The sequence below is a fragment of the Taurulus bubalis genome (genome assembly GCF_910589615.1).
Source record: "Taurulus bubalis genome assembly, chromosome: 18".
NCBI lineage: Eukaryota > Metazoa > Chordata > Actinopteri > Perciformes > Cottidae > Taurulus > Taurulus bubalis.
In genome coordinates, this window is record NC_136606.1 from 19,722,788 (window position 1) to 19,732,797 (window position 10,010).

Here is a 10,010-nt window from a genome sequence, read left to right on the forward strand (position 1 = left end):
GGGGAATACAAGTGGGGAGTGTGGAAGTAAGTGGAAATGAAGAGGTGAGACGGCTGAGCAGGTGTTATTCCCAGGGCGAGAGCGCAGTGAAGGGAGGAGGAGGAGGAATGGGAGGAAGGCTCCTCGGTGATATCTGCGGCACTATTCGCTGAGGTAAGCTCCAGCTGTCAACTCGCTGCTTCCTTCTTCCATTCACAGCACAGCAGAGCTGAAGCAGCGCTCCTCTCCTCCACCTCGCTGCTGTGGATTGCCTCTCTCTCTCTCTCTCTTTCTCTCTCTCTCTCTCTCCCTCTCTCTCTGTCCCTTTCTCTCTGACATCAGTGGGGGTCCTGCAGGGGGGTTCTCCAGCATGGACGGCTCACTAATGCAGTAGCCGACCCATCCAGAGGACATGAAAACAGCCTCCGCCTCCCCCCTAATACATTATAGGCTGATAGATCATTTCATCACCAACCAATGTGCTTCCCTCACGGAGTCAGTGATTGATTCTTACATTAACGTGTAGCCTACTAACCAGTAGAGACATGTGAATAATAGCAGATAAAGACAGCTTGTATTACCAGTGGAGGGATGATACTACATCACAGGTTTACTGCCCTCTCTGGTTGAGTTGCTGTTCTGACCACAGTGAACAGTGATGTCACCGTACACTGAGAGACCAAGTTCAATATACACCTGATGAATATTTAATTATCAAGTATTTAATGAATGAATGAATGAATGAATATATACTTTATTAATCCCCAAGGGGAAATTTAGTGTCGCGTAGCAGCCATTTACACAGAAAATAAGATAAGATATAAAAAGATATAAAACAACAGGGATGAAAGATATATGCAATAATAATACTGATAGAATAAAGATAAAAATAACAACAACAATAAAATAGCTGTATGAAAGAAAGAATAACAGAGTATTAATTTAGGAATTAAATTAACCTTAAACAGTAGAGGTGCAAGAGTGCAAGTATGTATGTGCATATTAAGGTGTAAATGCAAATATAATAAAAATAAAATAAAAATAACAACAACAACAACAAACAATAGAAGAGTGCAAAAATGCAATAAATGTATATAATTGTGTATTTGTATATAATATGATATGTTAAGTGTAGGTAACTATGAACATGTACAGTGTTTACATTGTTTAATTCACAGAGGGACTAGCAAGCAAGCGGTGACTTGTTGTAAAGCCGTATTGCTGTCGGCAGGAATGTTTTCCTGTAACGGTCCTTCTTGCAGCGGAGCGTGAGGAATCTCTTAGAGAAAGTGCTCCTCTGGCCCTGCAGTAGGTGGTGGAGAGGGTGGTCCAGGTTGTCCAATATGGACAAAAGTTTCTTCAGCGTCCTCCTATCCACCACCTGCCCCAGAAACTCCTGCTTACAGCCGATGATGGAGCCGACCTTCTTAACTAGTTTGTTGAGTCTATTGGTGTCACCGGCTCCAATGCTGCTCCCCCAGCAGACAATAGCAAAGTACAGGGCGCTGGCCACAACCGACTGGTAGAACATCTTCAGCATCTTGCTGCACACATTGAAAGATCGAAGCTTCCTCAGGAAAAAGAGTCGACTCATCCCCTTCTTGTACACAGCGTTGACGTTGGCCTTCCAGTTCAGTCGGCTGTCGATGGAAACACCAGGTACCTGTACTCCTCCACTATGTCCACGTCCTCTCCCAGAACACTCAGAGGACTAGGAGCTGTTGTCTTCCTCCTGAAGTAAGTCGACCACCATCTCTCTGGTCTTGGCCACGTTCAGAAGCAGGTGATTCACGCCGGCCCACTTCACAAAGTCACTCACCACTGCCCTGTACTCCTCCTCCCGTTCATCCCTAATACAACCGACCACTGCAGAGTCATCAGAGAACTTCTGCAGATGGCATGACTCTGTGTTGTACTGGAAGTCAGTGGTGTACAGGGTGAACAGGAAGGGAGACAGAACAGTTCCCTGTCCCAGACAGCACACGGCCCATTCTGACAAACTGTGGTCTGCCTGTGAGGTAGTCAGTGATCCAGGAGATGGTGGAAGAGTCTACCCACACCACCCGTAGCTTCTCACTCAGTAGCAGTGGTTGGATGGTGTTAAATGCACTGGAGAAGTCAAAGAAAGTGACTCTCACAGAGACACCTGTTCCATCCAGGTGCGACTGAGCTCGTTGCAGCAGGTAGATGATGGCGTCGTCCATACCCACATGAGGCTGGTAAGCAAATTGTAGAGGGTCCAGCGACGATTTCACCTGCGGTCGGAGGTGAGCCAAGACCAGCCTCTCCAGCACCTTCATCACATGGTAGGTGAGGGCTACCGGTCGGTAGTCGTTGAGGACGGATGGAATTGACTTCTTCAAGACAGGGACCAGGCACGACGTCTTCCACAGCACCGGGACCTCCTCCTGCCTCAGGCTGAGGTTGTAGAGGTGCTGCAGGACACCAGACAGCTGGGTGGCGCAGATCTTTAGGATTCTGAGGCTGATGCCATCAGGTCCTTCAGCTTTGCTTTGGTGGAGTTTCTCCAGCTGTCTTCTCACCTGGTCAGTCGTCACAGAGAGAGGGGGGAGGGTGGAGGAGCCCATTGTTGTTGAGGGCCCATTTGAAGAGCCACCGGGTGTTGAGGGCTCATTAGAAGAGCCATTGGGTGTTGAGGGCTCAGCGAAAGTGCAGCTCAACAGGGGGGCAGAGGGGAAGGTGTGGAGGTGAGGTGAGAGGAGGAGACGGATGAGGGCTGTGAACTAAACCTATTGAAGAAACAGTTCAGCTCGTTGGCCCTCTCCAGGGAGCCCCCTGGATGTCTCCCTCCCACCTTGAAGCCGGTAATCTGCTTCATCCCGTTCCACACCTCCCTCATGTTGTTCTGCTGGAGTTTGGCCTCCAGCTTCCTCCTGTAGGAGTCCTTGCCCTCTCTGATCTTCACCTTCAGGTCACGCTGGACTCTCCTGAGCTCATCCCTGTCCCCAGACCCGAAAGCAGCTTTCTTCTTATTAAGAAGAGCCTTCAGGTCCCTGGTGATCCAGGGCTTGTTGTTGGGGAAGCAGCGCACAGTCCGGGATGGTATGGTGGTGTGTTCACAGAACTTGATGTATTCAGTGATGCAGTCTGTCATGCTGTTGATGTCCTCCCCATGTGGTCCACACAGCACATCCCAGTCCGTCGACTCAAAGCAGTCCTGCAGGGCGTCGTTAGCCTCCTGAGACCACCTCCTAGAGGTCGCAGGCAGCCTCTGCACCAGAGGAACATACCTGGGTGTCAGCAGGACCAGGTCGAGATCAGACCTGCCAAGGGGGGGGAAGGGCAGTGGCCCTTGTATGCATCCTTAGTATTTGCATACAGGAGGTCCAGAGTTTTATTGTTTCTTGTGGGGCAGTCAACATACTGTATAAAAGTAGGCAGAGCTTTGTCCAGTGTTGTGTGATTGAAGTCACCAGTTATTGTCATAAAAGCACCTGGCTGTTGACTCAGCCGTCCAGATACAGTGGAGTGGATGGTGTCCACTGCTTCCTCAGCGTCAGCTGATGGTGGCACGTAAACGGCGACAACAATGGCAGACGTAAACTCTCTCGGCAAATAATACGGGCGCATCCCCACGGCTAACAGTTCAATGTTCGGGCTGCAGAAACGCTCCTTCACACACACATGGTCGGGATTGCACCACCTCTCGTTAACGTACACTGCAATCCCTCCCCCTCTCTTTTTGCCGCTCAGTGTAGCGTCCCTGTCCGCCCGTACAGTCCTGAAGCCGGGCACCGACGCGCTGTGGTCTGGAAAATCCGCGTGCAGCCATGTCTCCGTGAAACACACGGAAAAGTATTCAGAAAGCCACGAGAAGGTTGAGAAAAAGTTACGGTCCATTGTCCAGGCGTAATTTAAACCAAACGTGAAATAAAAGAAAAAGAAGAAGAGAGGAAAGTGGAAAAAAAAGACTAAAAAAAAAAGAAACATCAGGCAGCTACTGCGACAGGCAGCCGCTGGCACGGCGCCATCTTGCAACTAGGATAATAATCAGCAGACTAACAGACTTCTCTCAAAGAAAACAGTGAAACACCACATTTCCTCAAACTGGTGATCATGAAGGTATAAGTGTTCTATCATGAAGGTATAAGTGTTCTATCATGAAGGTATGAGTGTTTTATCATGAAGGTATAAGTGTTCTATCATGAAGGTATAAGTGTTCTATCATGAAGGTATAAGTGTTTTATCATGAAAGGTATGAGTGTTTTATCATGACGGTATAAGTGTTCTATCATGAAGGTATAAGTGTTTTATCATGAAAGGCATAAGTGTTCTATCATGAAGGTATAAGTGAAGGTATGAGTGTTCTATGATGAAGGTGTAAGTGTTCTATCATGAAGGTATAAGTGTTCTATCATGAAGGTGTAAGTGTTCTATCATGAAAGTATAAGTGTTTTATCATGAAGGTATGAGTGTTTTATCATGAAGTATAAGTGTTCTATCATGAAGGTATAAGTGTTCTATCATGAAGGTATAAGTGAAGGTATGAGTGTTCTATCATGAAGGTATGAGTGTTTTATCATGACGGTATAAGTGTTCTATCATGAAGGTATAAGTGAAGGTATGAGTGTTCTATCATGAAGGTATAAGTGTTCTATCATGAATGTATAAGTGAAGGTATAAGTGTTCTATCATGAAGGTATGAGTGTTTTATCATGACGGTATAAGTGTTCTATCATGAAGGTATAAGTGTTTTATCATGAAAGGTATAAGTGAAGGTATAAGTGTTCTATCATGAATGTACAAGTGAAGGTATAAGTGTTCTATCATGAAGGTATGAGTGTTTTATCATGAAAGGTATAAGTGAAAGTATGAGTGTTCTATCATGAAGGTATAAGTGTTCTATCATGAATGTATAAGTGAAGGTATGAGTGTTTTATCATGAAGGTATGAGTGTTTTATCATGACGGTATAAGTGTTTTATCATGAAGATATAAGTGTTCAATCATGACGGTATAAGTGTTTTATCATGAAGATATAAGTGTTCAATCATGACGGTATAAGTGTTTTATCATGAAGATATAAGTGTTCTATCATGAAGGCTGAGACGATCTGCCAACATTCACACCTGAGAGGCTGGAACCAGTAGAATATTGGCTTTTTTTATGCCAACCACTAACTGTCATGTGTAGAGATTGTAAAGCCCTCCGAGGCAAACTTGTATTTGTGATGTTGGGCTATATAAAATAAACTGAATTGAACTGTCAAAATATATTTTGTTATTTTGTGTTGATCAAACACTGAATCACTGCCGCACCAAAGTCCCCTAAAGTCAGCATAACAAGATGTCCATCTGCTGTAAACCCTTTAAACACCATGGAGCCAGTGCCTCCACCCCAAAACAATGGAGGTTCTCTCTCTCACAGACAGACAGACACACACACACTTAAAATAGGGCTCAGGTACATTCAAAATGTCCTTAACTCCTCACTTAATCAATATTGAGCATTGCATCCATTTAAATGCTTCTATACAACCGCCTGGTACTGGATTCCAGGTGATGAATCCGCCTCAAAGAAGATGACATGAGAAGCAGAGATGTCAGTGTTCAGATTAGCTTTGCTCTGCCGGGGTTCAGAATGATTAGCGCTGTGTAAAAAGATGAACATGTCTTTGTGTGTTGGGCCCAGACAGTGAGGCAGCATGGCCCTGCTCTCATGATCCAGCTGACACTCAATGTAGTTCAATGTAATCATACTGACGGACCAGCATGCATTCTGCTGCCTACAGAGTGAGCTCAGACTGTGTGTATGCAGCCACGCCAATGTGTCCCACACAGGTGATGCATTCAGGAACCATAACCCAGGTGTGTTCTGTCACTAAAAGGATGATGATGATGGTGATGGTTAATGTCACTGCAGTACGGCGAAGTATACATGATAGCTAGTCTGTTAACTACTAGTCTACTTTTGGAGCCCTAAGACTTTCACTCAGTGGCCAGTTTATTAGGTACACTACGTGTAGCCTTCTAATACGTCATCTATCATCACTGATAACAGATGGGATGGACCAAATGATGGGAACACTTCCCAGTACAAGTCAACACCAGTGCAAACTGCATCCTCCAACATGTACACCCATCTCAAACCGAACATAGATGAAGGAATACTGTACTACAGGACTGCTGTAGAATGAAGTAGGGCTGTGCGGTAAGGGCAAAAATTCATATCACGGTACATCACGGTATATATTTTTTAAACAAGTAAACACATTGATTCCATTAACAGCACCAGTCAACTAGACAGCAGTACTGTCAGCAAGCCGTCCGTAGCTGCACCAACAGCAGGCAGCAACATTGACTCCGCTGTCTAGTTGACCGCCGTAGTGTAATCACCAGTATGACGGTATATGAAAAATGCATACCGTATGGAAATCTGAAACTGGAATACCGCACAGCCCTAGAATGAAGCATTCATTTTAGATGATTTAACAGGAAACGGAGTGCTAACACAAGCGTATGACCTAACATGAAACAATATGAAACCAAACTGGACATGAACAAGAACCCAGTAGGTGGCCGTCATTAAAACATTCATTCCATGGATCATGTTTACATTCATATCTTGATATTAGGATTTTAACTTGTTGTACTGCTTGAATAGGAATTTTGATGAAAATAAGAGATTGGCTATTTATTACATTGCTTAGTTATTTAGAAGAACGTTCTTGTTTTTTACTCTGCCGGGGTTGAGAACGATAAGCACTGTGTAAAAAGATTAAAATGTCTTAGTGTGTTGATGAATGTAGAATTCTTCTGTCACAAGGGACGCTAAAACAAAATCAAAAGATATGAATTGGCCCTGATGGCTGAGTATCTGTTTGCACTCGTCGCTCACGCTCAGAGGAACATTCCAGTGAAGCCTTGCTGCAGCCTACAGGTCACATGCAGAACTGCACACAATGATCATAAAACATGATGAAGCTGCAGGTACATCACATATGGACTAATCACTGATGTGGTCTAATGTTGCCAGCAGCAGCAATACAATATGTGCATATTAATATATTGTCACTCAGTTTCAGTTTCACTGCACTAATTCAACATAGATGATCATATATGGGCAATACTGCATGCAGTGCACCTGATCAATGTGTATGTAATAATCTAAGCTTGTGGACAGTAGTTGTAATAGAGTAAAACATACACCTGGTCCTGTGATCACTCGACATGAAAGAGCCTGATCACACATCCTGCTTCCTCTAGTGACTACTGACTAAGAAATATGGATTATTCCCTTCATTCAGTTTATTACTTTCAGTAATTAGTATTCTTTTGCATTGTTTGGAACATATTTGCATCATTACATTGTAATTAGACTTTAAAAACATGTAAATAGTTCAGGAGATGTGCACAGTACTTTAAAGCATGATGGCACATGTTAAATGTCTTTGATAGCTACATGAGTGCAACATGATTAGACTATTAGAGCCAAAAATTACTTTTTCTCACCATGGACGAAATGGCATCCAATGCATATTGAAAGCAAATAAAACAGCTGTAACAGAGTAGACTAAACTGGGACGAGGTACATCTCCAAATTAAGCTATTTAAAAAGTGGAAGAAAATGTGTCTCTGCCGTTAGCCAGGTCCCATTACTATTTCACAAAATAACTCATCCAGTGAATGAGCAGCGCTGCAGCGTAGCCGGCTACGCTTGGCAGTGCTGCGCTCGAACCAGGAACATAGCATCAGTGTTCGTGATGGGACACAACTAGAACTATTATTTTATCCTATTAGACTTTGAAACACACAAGAATGCAACGCACAGACGAACAACCAAAAACCCAACAGCTATTGTGAGTGCAGAGACATATACAACACATGATTTTGAATATCTAGTTCCCAAAATGTCACAGATTGAAATGAGGTTAATCTGAACTATCTAAACATTGTAAAGGATTTGACCAGCGTGGTACTCACAGGAGTAGGACATGCGTCTTCTCCAGCCCAGGCAGTCAAGACCAACGGGGGTGCTCTGAGAGAAGCAGTGGGCTCTGAGGGACTCAAGGGGCCCCAAGAAGACTCCAGCATCCGGCTGTGGGATTGAAGGAGGATTAAGTCAGGAATATGATCACAGTCTGTCTGCTAATGATGAACTCAACATGAACCCGTCAACAATAATCACTCAATCAATATAACTGAGTGAAGAAATGAATATCAGAAGAATGGTGATGAATACATGAAGGTACAGAAGAGTGGAAGTTAGGAGGCCATGCCTGAAACAGAAGGTTTAGTGATGACCAGTCAGAAAGAAGCAGACTGTCCAGGAGGAACGGGAACTCAGAAGCAAGGCAGAGAAGAGAGATGAGTTTCAAAAGACTTGAAGGTTTGGATCTTTGCTCTGCAGCTCGTGACGAGGCCACGTCTTACTCTGTCCATGCCCTCAGATAACTGTGTGTTGAGTTGTCCCAGGCTCCCCCTGATGGCGCTCGCCAGCTTGTGTTTGTTTTTCTTCTGCTCTTCAAACCAGACGTCATCTGAAAAATGGCGTCTTCGCTGCCGGCCAATGCCATCAAAGCAGTCGGTCCTCCGCCCCCCATGAGCCACCGAGGCCGACCCGGCGTCCGTCAGCTCCAACAGCCTCCTGGATCTGGACCGGCTGGCAGGTCCACCACTGCGTTGTGTACCCTTTAGAGTGCACAGTTTACTGGTTAGTGACATCACCTTTATATACCAGCACCACTCCCTGTTAGGCACCAGTACACTGCAGGACTGTGGCTACGTTAGTGTGTGATGTGTCTTTGAATACAGGACAGCAAAGGCAAAGGAGCGTGTGTGTATGATATGCCAAGCATGAGGATCTCATACTTGGCAGTTCACTGAAATAGAGATGGATAGTCAATCCCCACAATCTCACAGTTTCAATGTCCTGGCTATTAGTTTCTCATTGCATTGTATTTCCATGCAGCTCACAGAGCAAGGCTCAGACAAGAGACAGTGTAACCAATGAAATCAAACCAAACTATTTAAAATCTGCTGTTGTGGCTGTGCGTGTCTTTCCCCAAAATCTAAATTAAATTAAATTCAGTTTCATTTGTTTAGCCCAAAATCACAAATTACAAATGTGCCTCAGAGGGCTTTACAATCTGTACACATAACATCCTGTCCCGGGACCTCACATCGGATCAAAGAATCCTTTAAAGAGGATTAAAAGGAAGAAGCCTTCAGAAGAGCAACAGAGGAGGATACCTCTCCCCGGATGGACAGAAGCAATAGATGTCATGTGACCAGAATGAACAGACTAGCAGAGTTACAGCACCATTACATGAATATGACAGACATTATTCATATAATGAGCAGTAGGATGATGAAGAAGTTACAACGACCAAATGTAACAGCAACAGTGGATACAGTAGACTAATCATGATGATAAAAGCAGTAATGGTATTAGAAATACTAATAGCAATGCAACTAGTGGACTGTACCTGCCTAATTTTCATTTAATGCAATATAAATGAATTTGCCAAGATTCCAAAATAGCTGATTCCACTTTCCACAAAATGAGCTGAATTCTGCAAATAAAAATACTTGTCAAGGAATAAAAAGGCAAAAGGGAACAGATACCAGATTAAATGTAATAATAAACACTGAGTGAATGCATGAGGCGAGCACATCCCAGTCTCTGCTGTGTGTGTGTTCTGAAAGTATTCATGTGTCCACAAAGATCCACTGAGCTTCCAAGCGTCATAAGCATTCCAATTGCACTTTTGGAGAGAAGACCAATGAGTTAACAAATAAAAGCAATGTGGTTTTCTTCCTGTATAATCCTCATGCATACGACATGAAAACAGTTTTCATCCAGGAAATGTGTGATATCAGTTAGCCTGGGGAATAGAAGTTGGGCAGCCACTTCAGGTGCTGCTGACAAACAGCTGATTGTTAACACTGAGCCAAACAGCTGTCTGAGTCAGTGGCTGATATTATTGGCCAATCCAGCATATTGCAGTTATCATCGTGTAATACAAGGCAGCAGAGAATAAAGATATGGTTGAAACATTCAGGCCCTTCC